Consider the following 20,257-nt stretch of genomic DNA (forward strand, 5'->3'; position numbering starts at 1 on the left):
TGGAATGCACTTTCTAACGAAATTAGAATTCTCTGAATGTTTGTAAGAAGGACCTAAAAACATAACTGTTTAGTCAGGCTTTTAGTTTATAGTTTTAAAACTTTGGTCTAAGAGTTTCTATTGTATTTTAAATTGTTTTAATTATGTTAATGTTTTAATGGTTTTGTATGGTGACCCGCCCAGGGGCTTTTTTGTATGGGGTGGTATATAAATGTACTAAATAATAAATAATAAATAAAATTCTGTACAATGTTATAGACTATGAAGGAAACAAGGTAGATTGGGATCTACTGGCCCCTCCATTAACACAAATCTAGTTGGTGGGGACCAGTAGTGGCAAAAGTAGTGGTTTTCCGTCTTTGGAATGTTCTCTCAGAAAGGCTTCATCAATCTCCTCCTTCTCTGATTAGTTCTAAAAAGAACTTTAAAACCTTCCTTTTTAAACAAACTTTTAAAAACTGGTTGTAATTGGCTTTCTGGTGTTAAAACACCTGCCAGGATTAAAACTAATTAGCTAGGGTATAGGTTATATTACCTGCTTCTGTCTTTTTTTGCGTTTATATAAAGATCTCTAACAATCTTATGATGAGCACCTCCAGTCTCAGAACATGCTTCTGTCAGGGGAGCACAGTCACCTCCCTTAACAGACCATCCACCCAGGTGCTCATCACTGCCCTGCTTGCATGTCCCAGGCACAATTCTTCACATGCAGGTACACCATAACCCTTGTTAGGGCGAGAGAGGAGGAGGAGGAGGAGGAAGCAGAATTACAGCAGCAGGTTCTGCCCCCTGCCCTACATATTTTGGGTAGAATATGTGAACAGACCCAACACAAGGCTGTACACATGAAGCCTTGTCTGTGCAAATGGGGGCCCTGCTTTTATCAGGGCTCCTGATTGTGTGCCCGTCTATCTACAGCCCTCTGAATGTGGACAGGAGGGGGAGCGCCTAATATCACAATCCCATTCCTCTCCACATGTTCACTCCCCCTACAATGTCTCTCTGAAAAGAATGAAAAATCCCATGGGCTCCTTGAGTGAGTTATAGACCTTGGGTCCTGCCATAGCAACATATGAAGCTGCCTCAGACTGAATGCCACCATTGGTCCATCTAGCTCAGTCTTTTTCTGCACCAGCTTACAGCATTCCTCCAGGGTTTCAGGCGGGACTCTTTCCCTGCCCTACCTGCAGATGCTGCCAGGGACTGAATCTGGGACCTTTTGCATGCAAAACAGATGCTCTACCACTGAGCTATGACCCCCACCCCCTGCCTGTTGAGCAACACCAAGTTCATATCTCGACAACTATCAACTGAGTCGAAATTGGATATAGATTTTCAAAGGTACGAATAGAGATAGTCCAGAGGTGTGGTTATTGCAGATCAACCATATCTACACAAACACTTAATGTAACCAAACCTAAAGTGCACAGGGCATCATATGCACATACGCTACCCAATTCTGGTACTGTATTGACAAGCTTCTAGCATTTGTTCAACTTTTTTAAAAAAAAAAGCAATTTCTGCTTCCTTCCTTTTTAAAAAATGTTTGCTCGGGGTACATGCTTAGTTAACTCGGTGCTTTTTATGAAGTCTGCTCCAGTTTTTATCAGTGTAAATAATCCATAGAGTCTGTCTGGCTCAGCCTTTTTAATTGCTTGACTGCCTGCTGACTTTTCTAATAACCGATACAAAACCTTTCTCCAACTCGAAAGAAGCGTGAGCATGTCAATCACAGAGGGATTCAATGCATAAACTCTGCAGCGTTTTCAAGGAGTAAACAACATCTTGATTCTAAACTCATTTACTTGGACGTTAAGAGCTAATTCAAACATTCCGTTTGCAGATAAGGGAACACACAAATTTCAGTCTTCCACTGTCTGGTTTAAAAACACCCACGAAGAAATCACACAAAAGTCATAGGTAGTTATGCTGATCCATTAGAAACAATCCAGAAGTCCCAGCCTGGCAAATACCGTTATTAGAATCAACCAAAACATCACAACATCATTTCAAGTTTTCCAGAATGGTTCCTCGTGCAGGAATAGAGCTATAGCTCAGTGAAAGATCATCTACTTGAGGAGAGCTGGTCTTGTGGTAGCAAGCATGACTTGTCCCCATAGCTAAGCGGGGTCTGCCCTGGTTGCATCTGAATGGGAGACTTGATGTGTGAGCACCGTGAGATATTCCCCTCAGGGGATGAAGCCGCTCTGGGAAGAGCAGAAGGTTTCAAGTTCCCTCCCTGGCTTCTCCAAGTTAGGGCTGAGAGAGAATCCTGCCTGCAACCTTGGAGAAGCTGCTGCCAGTCTGTGAAGACAATACTGAGCTAGATAGACCAATGGTCTGACTCAGTATATGGCAGTTTCCTATGTTCCTACTTTGCATGTAGTATATCTCCAGGCAAGGCTGGGAAATACCCATCTGAAACTCTGGAAAGCTGTTACTGGTCAGAGCAGACAGTATTGAACTAGATGGATCAAGGGTCTGAACTCAGTAGAGAGCAGCTACCCTTGTATCTATTTGTTAAACAAAATGGATACTGTAAGAGCAATCTTACGACCATCATTAAAAATTATTTATAGTTTGGTTTCTACACCGCCTTTCATAAAATTTATCCCAAGACAGTTTACAAGCTTAAAATATAACAGCAATAGCCATAAAAACACACTAACCATTTCCTTTCTGCATTTCCTTTTAGCTTAACACACTTCTTGTACAGCTGTTCAACACATTTCATTTATTCATAGAAACTGTAAAATAGAATTAGCAAAATCCTGAAGTATTAATTTAAGAGGATAGTGTGGGCTTTTCTTCAATTAAGCCAAGTTCTAACTATTTCCCTCTAAATTCTTGCTGTTAGTCATGTCATTTGCATTGCTGGTTATAGAGAATTTGAGAAAACTGCATTTAATAACGTATTTTTCTTCTCCTCTGAAACTGAATCTGCTTTCTTAAGCTGCAAAAGAAATTGTCCAAATGCTAAGGATCAGTTTTCATGAAATTTAGTATTAGAACGCAATTTTGTATTAACAGGACGCAAGACATAATGGTATAGTCATTTGAATAGTATTTACATAGTTATAGAGGTACTAATCCATAGGAGCGAACTGCATGTTCCATTGGCATTCTGTGACTGGGAGTTCCAATGTCATTTTCTTCTTTAAAAAGTAGCTATGTTAAACCCAAATTAGGGCCACAGTTCAAGTGAGGGGGTTGAACCCTTTATCCCTGCACTGCGCCCCAAATCCAAAATGCAGAGAGGAAAAGGTGAAGGAAGACAAATTGTGCCTGTGCATTTTCCACTCTACAACTATTAGAAACTTCCCGGTTGTGTATATGTATGTATATTATAGGGTGTGTGTGTGTGTGTGTGTGTGTGTGTGTGTGTGTGTGTGTGTGTGTGAGAGAGAGAGAGAGAGAGAGAGAGAGAGAGAGAGAGAGAGAGAGAGAGAGAGTCAGTCTCGACATGGTTGAAAACTGGGTAGGACAAACATTCTACAAAGCTCCAGGAGATATGAGTGCTCCTGATTTTCAATCGCATGTGAACAAACAACTGGGTAGGAGCAGCAGGAAGTGATCTTCTGTGAGAGAGGATCTGGGTAGGATGGTGCCATCCTACCCAGCTCTCGTACCCGGCATTTTATCAAGATAAGTGGAAAAGCGGCCCTACCCAACTCTCCTCCTACACACGATCAATCCCCACCTAGTTGTTTGCTCACACACAGTTGAACACTGGAAGCATGCACAGATCCAGAAGCTGGAAAGAATGCTTGTCTCACACAGCTTTGGGTTGTGTGAACAGAGAGAGAGAGAGAGAGAGAGAGAGAGAGAGTTAGATATTGATTTAAACCAGATAATTGGTGTGTGTGGTGAGGGGCAGAGAGGGTTGGAGGCTTTTTAAAGAACTGGGAGTTCCAATCATGGAGCTCCAATGTAATCATGCTATGCAGTCTTTGAACAGCCCCAAACTATTAGACTTCTTCTGTAATTGCAAAGCACAGAAGCACTTGCATTTTTCATTTATAAGTCTTAGAACAGAGGACCATTTGATTTGACATTTGATTTGACCATTTGATATGCCTATGCCACCTTTTTGTCTAATAAGTGGTACCTGATAAAATATCAAGGTAACAAGATTTAAAAATAACACTTCTTCCACAAAGGCAATGGAGAGGGGGATAATTAAAAATCTCCTCCTCCCAGCCCAAATATGTTATTGTTACAACTACTGCTTCTCTTTAAAGGCTACAGGGAAAACAGACCATCCCTTAAGTATGCTAACTTTCAGCCACAGCCAGGTAGAAATGGATGGACTCACCCCTGAGGTGAAGGATTACTCTTTTTCTGGACCAATGACAATGTTTTATGACCCAGGTCAGACATTCAGCCCCAAAATATGTTATATGGAAACTCCATGCATGAATGATGAAGGTTAACTTTTCTTGTACGAACCTTCTGATGCAATCTGGCCTTAGACACAACATTCAGCAGATGTCTTAAGCAAGTCACTGTTCTCCTTTCCCAAATCTGACAGTGAGCCATGACACACAGGGGTCATTCATACAATCAAAAACTGTGTTCTCCCCAGGTTTGGGAACTGTGTGTACACCCAAATTTCAGTTGTGTGGAAGCAAGGTAAAAGTGATTGTCTGGAAGCAAGATAGGAGGCAAAGCTACCCAGGTTTCCCCCCTACCTTGCTACCACACAATAACTTCTACCCAGGATTCCCCCCTACCTTGCTTCCACACAATAACTTCTACCCAGGATTCCCCCCGACCTTGCTTCCACACAATAACTTCTACCCATGTTTCCCTCCTACCTTGCTTCCACACAATCACTTCTACCCAGGTTTTCCTCCTACCTTGCTTCCACACAACTGAAAATTGGGAGCACATACAGCTCCCAAACCCGAGTAGAACACAGTTTTTAATTGTGTGAATGGCCTCACAATCCTTTTGAGCTAGGCATGAGCCTAACCCAGGTTAGTACCGTGCGGGTCACGTGAACAGTGCCTCCTCTGGGCTCTGCTAGCCCTGCACGTACTCAGTTGTGGCAGCAGCCAGTGCAGCACGTTGTCTACCCAGGAATCAAGGAAGCTTCCACTATGCACTGCAGTGGCAGGAGAAGGGGGGGAAACTCAGGACATCACAGCCGTGCTGTGATTGGCCTTGCAGAGGCAGGAGACAGGGCAAGCCCCACTCAAGACATTATAAGCCTGTGGCCACAGAGAGGGCTGTGCGGACCAGCACATTCATGGAGCGTAGCCCTTCCGGCCGCAAGGCTCCCTTCAAAGCACAGCGGTCACCAGCCGAAGCCTTAACACAGAGTGGTGCGATCACCAAGCCCAGACAACCCTGTTATGCACTAAGCTCAGTTAAGGTTGTGGTTTCTTTTCAGGGTTTACCAGCTTTGGCAAGCCTGGGATTGGGAGCTTGCTCTCCATTCACACAACCTGCTAACCCACATTAGTCTGCCACTAACCTGGGTTAGTGTGAATTATGTGTAGAGGCGCAGTATGCTATTTATAAAACTTGTATCGCCCTACTGAACTTTGAGGTCTCTTCCAGAAGTTCACAAACATGCGGACGCATCCAGAAAGAAGGCTATTCATCCTCTTTTAAAGACAGCCCTCAGCCATATCTGGGACAATAAGACTGGGACATCGTACAGGGCTATTGTAAGGATAACAGTACTAATACAGGCCAAGCTGCTCTTTGACAGCCAAAGGTCCTCTGTGGGACACAGCACATTTGATGTAACCACTTTGCTGAAGCTAAGCAGGACTGGGTTACATCAGCTCCTCTTCGGGAGATTGCTGGTAACCTGACATATACGCCACTATAGAGCAAATATGGGATATTAGTGAAATAAATAAACAGACAGATAAAAAGTTAGATAGATAAAGTTATGTAAATATTATTGTATACTTCCCGACCAGTGACCTTTTAGTCTGTGCCTCCAGTCCAAAGTTAGCAGTGATCAATGAATCCAAGCTGCAATTTCTGCCTGGGGACTTCACCAGCAGCCTGAACAACACTGGATTGGCGTCATGTTTGCGTCCACAATGATCGCACAGCTAGTGGATTAAAAGCACTTCTCTTCTCCTCTTGCAGAAAGGGGGGGGGGGCAAAACCCAACTCCATTATCAAGAAGCGAAGACATCAAGCTAACTTATTACACAAAGTAATGATAATCCTCTATTGAAATATCACACAATGACACTGGTAACATTAGTCGGCGATATTTATTGTAAATAAAAGAGCCTATTGAGGCTTTCAACTCATTAGAAGGAGGTCTGGGAAGATGACTTCATTGTAGGAAGTCTATAGAGTTATGAAAGGAATAAAAGATTTATTTATTCACAAATATGTTCTCATTAGCAATTCAGTTCAAGGACTTTACAGCAAGATTTGTAGGCCTATTAGGCTTTTTGTTTTTTAATTTGCATTTTTTATTTTTTAAAAAATTATTTACCATTTTACAAGTAATGCCAAATTTCTAGAGGGGCGGAAAAAATCCAGGCAATAAGCATTCAATGATGAGAGGCTAGCTTGCTTTTTAGCTTGATTACTAGAGGAAACTTAGGTAAATGGTATTTTGGTGAATTACAGCATCATAATCAGAACCTTTGTACTATCGGAGTTAAATTATCGTTCTCTATATTAGGGACGTGTACAGAATGGGATCTGCATTCCATTCTGAGTTCGGAATGGAACGCAAATGCCCGGAAGCTTCCATTGGAAAAAACGGTCAAGTCAGCTATTCTAGTGGAATGAGCTTGGAACGTTTAACAAAAATGTTGCCTCAGATCTGAAATCTCAGTGAAGAAGGGACAGAATAGGGCATTGAAATGCAGGGTTGGGAGGATCTTCTCTGAATGGTTTTCTTTGTTTTCTTGTTTGGTATCGCATGTTTTGCAGCTTCCACATTTCTTTTTTTCTTTTTATTACATTGTCATCCTCTCTTTGTTCTGTGCTTGGCCCTTTCTCTTTTTGCTTCATGCAGCCTGAGCCTTGAGTAACTTAACACTAGTTATCACTCACACTGTCTATGGGTTTGCTACCCCGCCCACCCACATTATTTCCTCTCGACATTATTGGCTGCGCCCTCTTGATTGACAGGCGAGAACATGCTCTCAGAGCCTTCATTTGAGCCTCCAAGGGGAAGTATTACCTGTTCCAACAAACATGGCACACAAACTGTCTGGACCTTAAGCCATATTTCAGAATCTGATGCAACACAGAGGGATTCTGCAATAGCCGATGTGTTAAGAGCTCCCTGAAGACAGAAAGCATGTAAACCACGGATGTTGACAACAGGTGTTAACCAAGCCTATTCATTCTTCCTCTCAGCTCATGCTAAGCAAATTCACATCCCAGGTGGCAAAAGATTACACCAGATTGGAGTTTCTTATCAGTATCAACTATGTTGGAAAATGTGTGAGCAGCTAATTATAAAAATGCAGACTTTCCCTGGAGAGGAAACTTATTTTACATCCTTAACACCAAAGAATGACTGCATCAGCAATTACCACCTCCAATACAGCATCTACAGTCAAGCAGGACAACAGGTTTCTTAGGCAGGGCTTAAATTCCTAGAGAGGTGCAAGACCCATTGTTGTGTACACACACACACACCATTTGACCACAGTACTAAGGGCAATTAGTTATATTATTGCCTTATACATATGTGCTTTTCTAAAATGGAAATAAAGTTGTTCGGTTGTCGTGCACGCAGGACAGGGCCTTCTCTGTTACTGCCCCCAGACTCTGGAATGCTCTCCCGGTGGCTATTCACTCCTCGGTCTCCATCACAGCTTTTAGAAAAAGTGTAAAATCTTGGCTTTTTGCCCAGGCATTTATTTGATTCTCCGCTGCTGCTCTTTATAGTCTGTATTGCTTTTATGCTTTTGTTTTAAATGTTTAATCAGATTTGTTTAATTTTTTTTCCACTTAATATTTTAATTGTGTCTTTTTTACCATCTTGTGTTTAAATTTTTGCTGTAAACCGCCTTGGGATTGCTTTAATAAAAAGCGGTATATAAATTTAACAATAAATAAATAAAATAAATAAAATAGCAGCTGTGTTGGTGGGGGCATGATCAGGAGTTCTTGGACGTTGGCAAAGGGTGTGGGGAAAAAAGGTTTTTAAACCCTTGACCTCCATGCCGAGATCCCAGAAAAAATGCCTTTCCCCATGTGAGTGCTGCAGAAGATGCAATCAATGCCAATGACAGCTTCCCCTTTCAAGGCATGTCATCATGTAACCCGTGTGATGACTTCATGTCCCCTGCATGACCACACCACCTAGGACATCACGTCACCTACGGTGAGGCACCAAATGCTGCCTTGCTGCACAACCCTGGTGGAGACCAGCTCCCTTCCACACTGAGGCCAGAAGCCTTCTCTCCTCCCCTCCAGCTTCTTGCAAGCTTTCCAAGGAGGATGAGGAAAGGTGCTCCTTGGACAATCTGCAAGGATCCGATGGGTTCCAAAGAGCTGCTCCAACGGCCGTGGTGGTGGTGGGGGACCTTACTGCCCTGCTGACACCCCAATAACTTGCTGTCTGAGATGACTGCCTCATCTCATAAAAGCTGCTCCTGCAAGTAGCAGCCATGGGAGGGTCATTTTTGATGGGACCGCAGAGTAGCGGGTAAAGGGTATAAAAACCCCTCCCTCCTCACTGCAGTCCTGATCCTGAGCATTTCCTCCAATACAGAGGCCAACTGTGTGATTAACAACACATCTAGTCTGGTGCTAAATTGCTGCCTTGGAAGTACCTATTCTCACATGGGTGCTAAGCAAGAGAACTTAGACGAACCTGGAACTTAGGGAAAGAGAACTTTCCCTTTAAGGGAAATGGAACCATTTCATGCTCCCGCGCCACCTTGGACAGTGCTCATAGGGTGCTAGAAAGTGGTGTCCTTCGCAGTGCTTTTTAAAAACTGAGTTCTATAGGGAAAGTGCTGAGAAGGACGACACTTGACCAGGGTTCCATATGCACCTTCCAAGATGATGCTGGAGCTCAACTGGGCTCCATCTCTCTTAAAGGGCCCCCCGTCCCCCGCGCACACACACTGAGGGGAAAGCGCAGCACTGTGTGGTGGTGGAAAATGGCTCTCGTAGTGAACTTTGTTTTGGCCAAAGTGGCCCTCCCTTGAAAAATAGCAAAGGTCACTGTTCATGGTTCATTGCAGCCATGAAATTACTGCTGGCAAGATGGGCTGGGGTTGAAAATCATCCCTTAGTGCAGGGCTGTGCAATTCTGACCTTCCGGTAGATTGGCCTACAACTCCCATCATCCCCAGCTATTAATCACTGAGGCTGGGGATGGGAGTTGTAGTCCGAAAACAGCTGGAAGGCCCCGAGTTGGGCAGCCCTAGCGGGAAGGCCATCCAAATGCATCCCAAGCGTTTCCATATTCTTGTTCTGAATCCATCTCTCAATCAAGGCAGCTAGTCGTTCCCACCATATCCAGTAAAACAAAAGCCAATGGGGAGGCAGGGAGCCCCTCCCAACCTCGGGCCCATCCATCACAGGGCCCATTAGTCACATGACAGATTGCCTTTCCAGTTGTGTTAACTTTAGCAAGTGGGCAAATATTAGAAAAGATAAGGAAGTAGGGCTCCCGGCCTGTTTTCTTCTCATTTCTGTATTGCGTGTGGCATAAAAATAGACTCCTTTTGTTTCCATAATGGATTTTACAAAGCAATCGAGGTGGGTTGGCAGCTTTGCAATCTGACAAAACAAATATTTCTTTTCACAGAAAAGTACATATGAGTTTCCCCTCCTATCACCCAAAAATCTCAGAAAGCTTTTCAGAACCCAGCACACGTCCTTTCCTCTCCGCAACTCATTTTCCCCTCTTTTTGTGACAAGCGAGGCAATAATTCACAGCTCGCTGGGTCTCCTAAATAACCCCCTTTATATTTACATGGTAGGCATTCCCCATTACCCAGCAGGGATCAGCTGTACTGGCAGGCAGTCATTAAGAATGGCTAAGACTTTGGAGGTTTAACATACCCCTTCTCTAGTTAGGATCTTTTACAGAAAAGAAAATACTCCTCACGTGGTTACTGTCTTAAAACAGAACAATAACATAACAGTGTCATTTTGTAATTTTGAAGTGTTTCCTTCTCTGGGTCTCATCCAGACTCCCACATCCAGCCTTTAAAGCCGAGATGTGTTTCATCGTGCTGAGGATGGTTACTTTTTCTCCCTCTTTTCTATAGGAGATTAAATGAGGTCTTTGAGCTCTTTGCTGAAACTTTTCTAAGTGTAGGCTTGCTCAGCCTTACGCACGGCAGTTAATTTAATCCAGAGGCATTCAGAAGTCTGGGAAAGAACAACACTTTCACCCACCGCTAAATAATGAGCACTTTCTTAGAGGCCAAAAATGAACTTGAAAAGAGGAATATATACATATGGCACATCCAACAGCGACACAGTACAAGAAACACATTGTTTGCCTCTCTAAAAGTGTTCTTTGGAGGCTAATTTAGCTGTTGGGATGGAGGATTAGCTTCTAGGATCCCTGGGTTCAAATGTCTTCATTGCCAACCTCCCTGAGTTAAAGAGCAGCATCTTATATCTTTTTCTGAAAGAGTTGGAAGTATTATGATCCTTATGGACACATAAATGGAGTGACTGCAGGTATGTGGAAGGTACTGGCAGACTTGGGGTGACCTGCAGATATGGCGGTGTTAAAAAAAAAATCAGAATAAAAAACCCTAAGGAACGGGTCACAAAACTGTCTCCATGTAAGCCAATGGGATGGAATGTTCATGAGTTCAGAGTGTGGTTAGCAGACAAAGAGTTCATGGAACTCTTTGGAACCAAATGGAACTCTGTGGCAAGATGGGGAGGGGGCTTGAACAAAAAGAGTGGGAAATTTTTCGGCTTCAAAAATGCTACCTCAGGACAGTCACAAACCCATCTGCTTTTGAGGGGGAGAGGTGTGTAACATTCTTGTTTTCTTGCCAGTCATTTCACACTGGTGTTTCTCTGAGGGGAAAGGGATTTCCCAGATTTAAGCTCTTGATGTGGGAGGGCTAACCCCGCTCAATAATATACAGGTGGCCCTCTTTATCCATGGTTTCAGCACTCGGGATTTTGTGTATCTGCCACCGGGCAATATATATCCGACCTTGTTGTCCATGGTATTTGGCTTTGCATATCTATGGTTTTTGATAGTGCAATTCTGCCCTTACATGGCCGTGCTCTTGCTGCATGGGCTCATGGGTTGTGAGAAGAGTTTGGAGAGGGTCAGAGGAGTGCTTTGGTCTGCATGTGCAGAGTTTTTTGTGCATCTAGATGCCATTTTGGGTCGCATTGGGCAGTATTTGGTATCCTTAGAGAGGCATCGCTCTGGAGCTCTTGGAGCCTTTTGTGGAGCATTTTGAGCCACTCCCATAGAGCGTTTTGGAGCCATTTTCCGGAGCCTCTTGCAGCAGCATTGTACTGCCCTCATAAATTGCCAGTGAGCACTTTCATGAATTTAATTTTGATGAAATTTTATTTTTTTTAAATTAAAAATTTCAAATTAAAAGATTAATTTTAGTTTTGATAATTACTGTACTGTGTTGTTTTATTCAATTTAAATTAAAAACATTAAAATTGATAGTAATTATCCATTGAAAATTGATTCCCCTCTCACTCCTTGATTCTCACACAATCCTCTGTGTGTGTTTGCTTGAATTGGGTTTAATTTTGTGCTACCTCTTTGGCTAACCTAGCAACCAATCTGGCCAAGAGGCTTGTCCTGCTAAGTGCTAAGACTTCAACCAAGGGGTGAGGAAATGTCACGATTACACATTACTGGAGAAGCTGGGAGACACTGCTGGAGGACATGGAAAGTGGGAGAATGGGAGCGCTGAGGTTGCCAAGGTACGGTTCTGTGCTCCATCCTGATTTGTGCTGTTACACTGTCTTTTTGGTGGTTTTTCAATAATTTCTTTAGGCTCCAGAACCTAACCCTGGCCCCATTCCCATTGACTTAAGGTTTCATTATCCACAGTTTTGTTATCCAGTTGTAGGTCAGAACAGAACCCCCATGAATAATGAGGGCCACCTGTAATCACAGGTGCAGGTGTGTGAACTCTCCTAAGGAATGGAGGGGGGAGTTATATAGTGAATCTGTTCATCTGCTGATCATTATATGTGCGTGTGCGCACACACACACACACACACACACACAGAGTCACACAAACTTACAGGATTACATATGCCATGATTCCTATAATGCAGCATTTTGTTGCAGGTCATAAGAACAGCCCTGCTGGTTCAGGCCCAAGGCCCATCTAGTCCAGCATCCTATTTCACACAGTGGCCCACCAGATGCCTCTGGGGAGCCCACAGGCAAGAGGTATATGCATGCCCTCTCTCCTGCTGTTGCTCCCCTGCAACTGGTCCATACTCATTTGATTACTAATGGTCCATACTCATTAGATTACTAATGGGCATCTTTTTGGGGGAAAATAGGAAGAGGAACAATATCAAACTTACTATGGGTGCTAGCTTTATTGGTGCATGTGGTACATTGTCCTTGAAGTCCAAAAGTGAACTTAGTGGTTCCTGATTGCACCCACAGAGTGCAAGTTAGGATCATGTTCATTATGTATGGCTGGACAACCAGTCAAATTCTGTGGTGTCTTTGTTGATAGACACCAATTTGTCAACAACATATTCCGTTGCAAAATTTTGCAGTTCTGTAATACAGGTCCGACACACTCTGCTTGCTAATGGGCAGAATCAATGTATAGCTATGTAATCAGCACGACTGTTTTTAAGCGTATATAACTGTTTTAGGTGTTCTGGTCAATGATTGTAATACAGATTATGTACTGTTAACAGTAGTATTTTTGCTCAAAAATTCCTGAACGTACTGCCAACCAATTTCATTGCATCAAACTAAATTTGAAAGAGAACAACCCTTGTCTATTCACTCTCTCCTGTACCATTCGTAATTGCAGTTGGCACCACAAGTTTGAAAAAGTGAAATTCAAAGTGAATTTCATCTTTCCCAAAGGGAAGCATCTCAGAACTTGCAAAGGAAGCCAAATGAGCTTCTGTAAGGAGAATGAAATTTCTCAGGGGGCTCCACCCATCCCTTGTTTGCAGTTCTGCAGCCAGCCGGGTCCTCCAGCTCCACCTCCCATCACCTCCTCTCTAACTCAAACAGCTGAACACTAACTAAAAAGCCTCAAGATCTTAAATCTCATGGTAAGGAAGAGGCCTCGCCCGCCTCTTCACTCGACTACAAAGTAGGCCAGTAGCTCTGCAATGGCTTCAATTCCTTTTTATAGGATAGTGTTTTGCTCTGAGTATTTCACAGTTCGGGGGTCAAAGGGATAATTTCACAAGGTGGTTACACATGACCGTTGGCAAGTCTGGTTCCCAGGAAAATGTCGGTAACTGGGAACACACACTCCCATTGGACATGTCATGAAAATGACCAATTTCCCCTGCCCAGCTTCAAATTGTGGTGCCCAGTGGGTAGAGAAAGTTGGTAGAATGATGGGCAGAAGGCTCTGAACCTGGACTCAGGCAGGTGTACACAGAACACTCACTGGGAACACGCACTCCCGGTACCCAACATTTTCCTGGGAATGGACTTGCTGGCAGTCATGTGACACCACGGAAGGAGAGCTGGACTTGTGGTAGCAAGCATGACTTGTCCCCTTTGCTAATGCCCCTGGTGGCATATGAATGGGAGGCTACATGTGTGAGCACTGTAACATATTCCCTGCAGGAGATGAGGCTGCTCTGGGAAGAGAACTTGCGTGTTTCCATGCAAAAAGTTCCAAGCTCCCTGCCTGGCAGCATCTCCAAGATAGGGCGGAGAGAGACTCTTGCCTGCAACCTGGGAGAAGCCGCTGCTAGTCTATGTAGACAATGCTGAGCTAGATGGACCGATGGTCTGAGATGATATATGGCAGCTTCCCATGTTCCTAAGCTGTCCATTAAATTAAGATTTTCACTAACTGTTCCGTATTTTCATATTTGAGTTCTTTAAGAACTCTTGGGAGAATGTCACTGGGTCTCAGGTCTTACATCCTTCAGTGTTCAATTTATACTGGTTGTGCAATGCCACATTCAACACTGATCATCACTTGCAGTGGCACTTTCCAACAAATATTTCACCTTGCAAGCCTCAATCCCGCATCACTATCAATGTCATAGTCATAATATAACACGTACCTGTGGCGATACTGGTTGCAACATTATTGCACATTATACTTGGGTGGGGTGGGGTGGGAGAACTGCATTTCCTAGTGCTACAAAAATCCTCACCTGCAAGCAAACGCATAAGACATTTGGCTCCTGCAGAACCTGTTCAACTGTCAAGGATTCCTCAAATAATCCTCGGCAAGTAAGTTTGGTGAGGGTCTCGAAACTTCTCTGTTAAAGATCATTTGCCTCCTCTTACAAAATGTACAATTCCTATGGGTTCAATTGTTGAACCAGTGAGTCTCTGGTCTGGCGCAATTGATCGCAGGTCTGTGTCAGGTGATATTAATAATGCACAGGAGAACTGTACTGGCTCTGTATTGGAATTCTCATATAAATGAGAATTGGTTTGGATATATAATGGGGGGAGAAAGAGAGAAAGAGAGAGAGAGAGAGAGAGACTTCTACATTCCTTCTCTCATGATGTATGTGGAGGATGTACATCTTCCTAGGAAGGAGATACATTCATCACTTCCCCCTGGAGGAGAGCTGGTCTTGTGGTAGCAAGCATGACTTGCCCCCTTAGTTAAGTAGGGTCTGCCCTGGTTGCATCTGAATGGGAGACTAGAAGTGTTAGCACTTTAAGATATTCCCCTGAGGGGATGGAGCTGCTCTGGGAAGAACATCTAGGTTCCAAGTTCCCTCCCTGGCATCTCCAAGACAGGGCTGAGAGAGATTCCTTTCTGCAGCCTTGGAGAAGCTGCTGCCAGTCTGTGCAGACAATACTGAGCTAGGTGGACCAATGGTCTGACTCAGTATATGGCAGTTTCCTATGTTCCTCCTTTATGGGGGAGGGAGGACTGTAGTTCAGTGATAAGAGTGCTGAAAGTCCCAGGTGCAATTCATGGTATCTCCAGGTAGAACTAGGCAAAGAGCCCCACTTGAATTTCAAATGGTTCATATTCCGATTCTGGGTCATTCTGAAGTCACCTCTAGATACAGAACAGACTCGCAAGCTGCCAAAAGATGCACGGACATGTCAGATGAGCCAGAAGTGTTTTGCAAGTGTGTTAGGTCAGGCCTTGACGAATTTGCTTTGGATCGAGGAGCCAGCACTAAGATTTAGGAGCCAGACAACAGACCCTTGACAAAATGATTGGACTTCGTGATGACTACTACTATTGTTACTACTACTATGGATATTTATATACCACTCTTCAACCACAGTTCTCAAAGTGGTTTACATAGAAAAATATATAATACATAAATAAGATGGTTCCTTGTCCCCAAGTGGCTCACAATCTAAAAAGAAACATAAGGCAGATACCAGCAGCAGCCACTCGAGGGATGCTGTGCTGGGGTTGGATGAGGCTAGTTGCTCCCCCCGCCCTGCTAAATATAAGAGAATCACCCCTTTAAAAGGCATTTCTTTGCTCAGTCAGCAGGGTGTCTTTAAAAGGTGTCTTTTTGCTCGACATGCTAGGCAAGCGGGAGGTAAACGGCCTTCGATTTATACGCTTTACAAGTATCATACTTAGAACAGGGCAGCCTGGGACAAATACAGATTGTATTAAATAACTCCACTTCTGAATATCCTAGACTAGGCGCCCTGGTTAAATTTCTAGGCGCCATGGCTCCCTGGCACCTGGGGTTTATCAAGCCTGCTGCCAGGCAGGCAGTTTTAAATCAACACCCTGATAGAATGTCACAAAGATATGCCAACCTACGGCCTTTCGCTGCAGTCCTGAAATCACTCAGCCTCTCTGTGCTCATTGTAACATTACTGATAGTTATACAATGTTTAAGCTTCTGAACCATTAATTCTCACCGGTAGCAATAAGAGTTCTTTTAGGAAGCAATTTCACAGTTTCAGTTAAATCGTTTAAGAAGAGTATTTCAGTTTAAACTGATTGCTTATAGTTAAAATTACTAATATGTGTTTTTAAAAAACCTGCTAGAAGCTGAATAGTGCTCCCCGATACTAATTGCTCAAGTTACTAGTCATCCATGAAGCATATGCTGAACACTCTCCAAATGGTTCAGAATTCTCTCCCCAAGTCATAAATCTTTCACAGGTACAATTATGTGTGAACAGTGGTAGGAAACGCACATTCAAAAGCTGGAGTCAGGTGGGTTTACCAAAGCAAAATTGCAAAATTAAATTTAGATGAACTTAATTAAAAAACAAGAAGAGGGGATCCAATTTAATACGGACATTCATCACATACTCATTTGAAATCCTTTTTGTGTCAAGAAAATATATTAAAAGATGAATTGAAAAGCCACATAAAGGCTGAAATGAAGTGTGGACGGATGGACAAATAAAATAGTTTAGCCATGAGGAACGCTACGTGTGGGTGTATGTGGATGTTGACCTACCCAAAAGTGCAAGTTACTGAAGCAACAACACCTTTAAGGGAATTGCTAGCTCAAGACATTTGCAAGGTCTTTTGCAGGGGTCTTTTGCTTAAGTGACTCCCATACAAAAATAATTTCGAAGGACACATGGGAGTTCTCCACACAGCAGGCTCTACCACAGGTTTTCTGTGAGGCTTTACTGCGAACTCAACACTATTCAAAAAACCTGATGCCAAAAGTGGATTTTTTTTTACCCCCGATATAAATTGGGTTGCACTCTTAACGAGCAGTGACAAACTCAAATAATATGTGAAGTGCTTCCCGATAGCTCACAGGGACTTTGGAGCAAATCTGCCAAATATGGGAATGCGCCCCCTCCATTCTGGAGGAAATGCGGGCTAAAAGCTGGTTGTGAAAAACACCATGCCTATTTAACACAGGTTAAGACCACTCCTGCTATGCTGCCTCATCATGGTGTGTGTGTGTGTGTGTGTGTGTGTGTGTGTGTGTGTGTGTGTGTGTGGCGGGGGGGTGTTCCTAGGAGGGATGAGCGAAGTATACCAGGAGGTATACTCCCAGTAGGGTCACCCAAAGCACAAAGGTCATCCCAGCTGCCCAGCTAAAGCAAGTAGGCACCTATATTGGGCAGCAGCGATATAGGAAGGTGCTGGAGGCAGACAATCACTTTAGTGAAAATGACAAAGGAATCATTTCATACTGCAAGGGAGAAGGCAATGGTAAACCACTCCTCTATTTTACCAAGAAAACCACATGGTTAGACAAACAGAATGATTGACAAAACAGAATGATAGTGCTGGATGATGGGGCCCTCCGGTCAGATGGTACTCAACAAGCTACTGAGGAAGAGCGGAGGATCTCTCAGAGTACCGATGGTGAATCCTACTGATTAGAATTGTTCAGACCATGGTTTTTCCCATGACACTCTATGGATGCCAAAGCTGGACTTTGAAGAAGCAAGACAGAAAAAGCATTGATGCTTTTGAACTTTGGTGCTGGAGAAGACTTTTGAGGATATCATGGACAGCCAGGAAAACAAATAAATGGATCATAGAACAAATCAATCCAGAATTTTCACTCAAGGCACAAATGACCAGGCTCAAACTATTATACTTTGGATACATTATGCAAAAACCCAGCTCCCTTGAGAAGTCCATAATGCTGGGAAAGGTTGAAGGAAAGAGAAGAAGAGGACGACCAGCAGCAAGGTGGATGGACTCAATTACGACAGCAATGAATGCACCACTGAGAGAACTTCAAGGCCAAGTTGAAGACAGATCATCCTGGAGAAAATCTATCCATGTGGTCACTAAGAGCTGACACCGACTTGATGGCACTTAATCAATCAATCAATAAGACCAGTTGAGATATGTAGGAACTGGCAATGTACAGTCCTCTCACACAGAAGCAGTGTTGGCTCAATGCCTGGTCGTGTCCGAGTCCAACGGGGGAAAAAGCAACTGGCCCCACATCTGGGCTGGGGCAATGTAACCCCACCCCCTCAGTTTCCTTCCCCACACACTTGAGACAGAATGCGATGCAGTGGTTAGAGTGCTGGACTAAAACTGCGGAAGCCTGAGTTCCAGGACTGGTCCATCCACCAGGCAGACCTAGGCAGTCACCTAAGGCACCAGTTCTTGTGGGGCTCAGGCGCTGTTTCCATAACAGACTGGGAACTCTCCCCTTGAATCCCCAAACCAGCACAGGGTAGTAATTCATTGGTCATCTCTGCATGCTGGCCATGATCCAACCTAGCAAATGAATAGCCTACAAAGCTCAAGCTAAAGCAAGGGCTCCACACTCCTCAGCTGTGGGGGCACCAAGGTCAAGCTTCACCTAGGATTCCAAAAATCACAGGAGGAGGGGGTTCATATCTCCACTCAGTCCCGAAGCTCACTGAGGGACCTTGGGCCAGTCACCTTTTCCCAGCTTAAGCTACCTCACAAGGTTTTTAGGAAGATAAAATGGAGGAGTATGCCACCTTCAGCTTTGAGGAGGAAGGACAGGATATTAATGTAATTAATTATAACTGCCCCCCCCCACACTAAGTGATATCTAACAGATGTATCTTGAGTTCTTACCGCTGGCTTTGATGTTCCCATGCAGGCTGGCCTCCGGGCAGGTAGGTGATACTGCCAAAAAAAGGAGAATATTAATGAGGATGGTGATCATTTAAAAAAATTATCACAACTATCCCAAAGGAAGTGTCGTGTGCAGATGGCTATAACAGGTTCAGTGACAAAAACTAGGAACAAAACACCCAGCGTGTTCATAACCAAATGATGAAACCTAGGAAGTGATGCCCAGAGAATAATTTGAACAGAAACATTGTTTTACAAATGCAATCACGATGATCACACCAGGAAGGAATAACAAAGAAAGGCACGCTTCGTTTTAATAAAGATTATTCAAATAAAACATAAGAAGGTCAGTGGAACAAAGTAGGTGCAGCCGATGACCAACTAGAGATTAATGAAGCATACAGTAAAATGCCAATTACTGAATTAAAATCCCCAAGATGGTTCCAGGTTCAGAGAAACATAGTTCCTCTCAGTTCTTTGGGAGTCTCTCTCTGAATATCAGGAAATGAAGGCTGCATTCTGCAGACTTATTTCCAGGTCAAGAAATGCACTCTAAGCAACACACATATGAGCAATACACTTGTTTTTGTGAGAATGATGATTAAAAGAATGTGGATATTGATGTGGGGTGGGGTGGGGGGAAAGTAGAGCTTGTAGTTTCTGAATCCTGAAGATTAGGAACAGAGGAAACACAGTCTTATACCAAGTCAGCCCATTGCCACATCTAGCTCAGGACCATCTACAATCACGGGCTGCAGCCCCTGTTCCCTCTAACAGGGATTCCCAGATGGTGTTGACTACAACTCCCAGAATCCCCAGCTGCAATGGCTTTTGCTTGGGGATTCTGGGAGTTGTAGTCAACCACATCTGGGAATCCCTCTTAGAGGGAACACTGGCAGCAGCTCTCCAGGGTTTCAGTCCAGGTCTTCCCCAGCCCTAACTGGAGACGCCAAGGATTGAAGCTGCAACCTTCTGCAGGAAAGGCAGATGCTCTTACTCGGAGCGACAGCCCCACGATTGCTTTTTGCAATGTTTTGTCAGCACACATGGGTAATCAAAAGGGAAAAAAGGTGCAGATACACTGAAAGCAGTGGCAATTGTGCAGACTCCAATTACAGAATAAATATAATTCATGTATTTGGTAAGTTTATAAGCAACTTTGAGTATCAAAGCTCTAAAGGTGGCAGACTATTTCAAGCATACAGACAATAAAATCAGATAAACACAACCAACAACAGAACAAACCCCCCTACAGTCCAGCAAAGCCATAAGACAAACAATAAAGCCCGCTATAAAACATGATGGAATGCCTGGGCAAATATAGAGACTTCCTTTGGGCACTGAAAGGACACCAGAGTTGGTGTCAGGCAATTTTCTCCAGGAAGGACATACCTAAGGCACTATGACTGAAAGGAAATAGGAACATAGGAAGCTGCCATATGCTGAGTCAGACTATTGGTCTATCTAACTCAGCATTGTCTTCACAGACTGGCAGTGGCTTCTCCAAGGCTGCAGGCAGAAATCTCTCTCAGCCCTATCTTGGAGATGTCAGGAAGGGAACTTGGAACCTAGATGCTCTTCCCAGAGTGGCTCCATCCCCTGAGGGGAATATCTTACAGTGTTCACAGATCAAG

The 20,257-nt window shown here is 43.7% G+C and overlaps 1 protein-coding gene across 26 annotated transcripts in view; it reads right to left on the reverse strand.

Moving 5' to 3' along the window:
• Positions 1 to 20,257, reverse strand: part of SEMA6D (semaphorin 6D) — a 410,879-nt gene that overhangs the window by 237,105 nt on the left and 153,517 nt on the right. For all 26 annotated transcript variants that reach the window (XR_008311419.1, XR_008311422.1, XR_008311421.1 and 23 more), the window contains one exon: positions 18,624 to 18,674. The gene's annotated coding sequence lies outside the window, so the exon portion shown is untranslated. The remainder of the gene's footprint in view (positions 1 to 18,623; positions 18,675 to 20,257) is intronic.

This window comes from Hemicordylus capensis, chromosome 10, assembly GCF_027244095.1.
Source record: "Hemicordylus capensis ecotype Gifberg chromosome 10, rHemCap1.1.pri, whole genome shotgun sequence".
NCBI classification, from domain to species: domain Eukaryota; kingdom Metazoa; phylum Chordata; class Lepidosauria; order Squamata; family Cordylidae; genus Hemicordylus; species Hemicordylus capensis.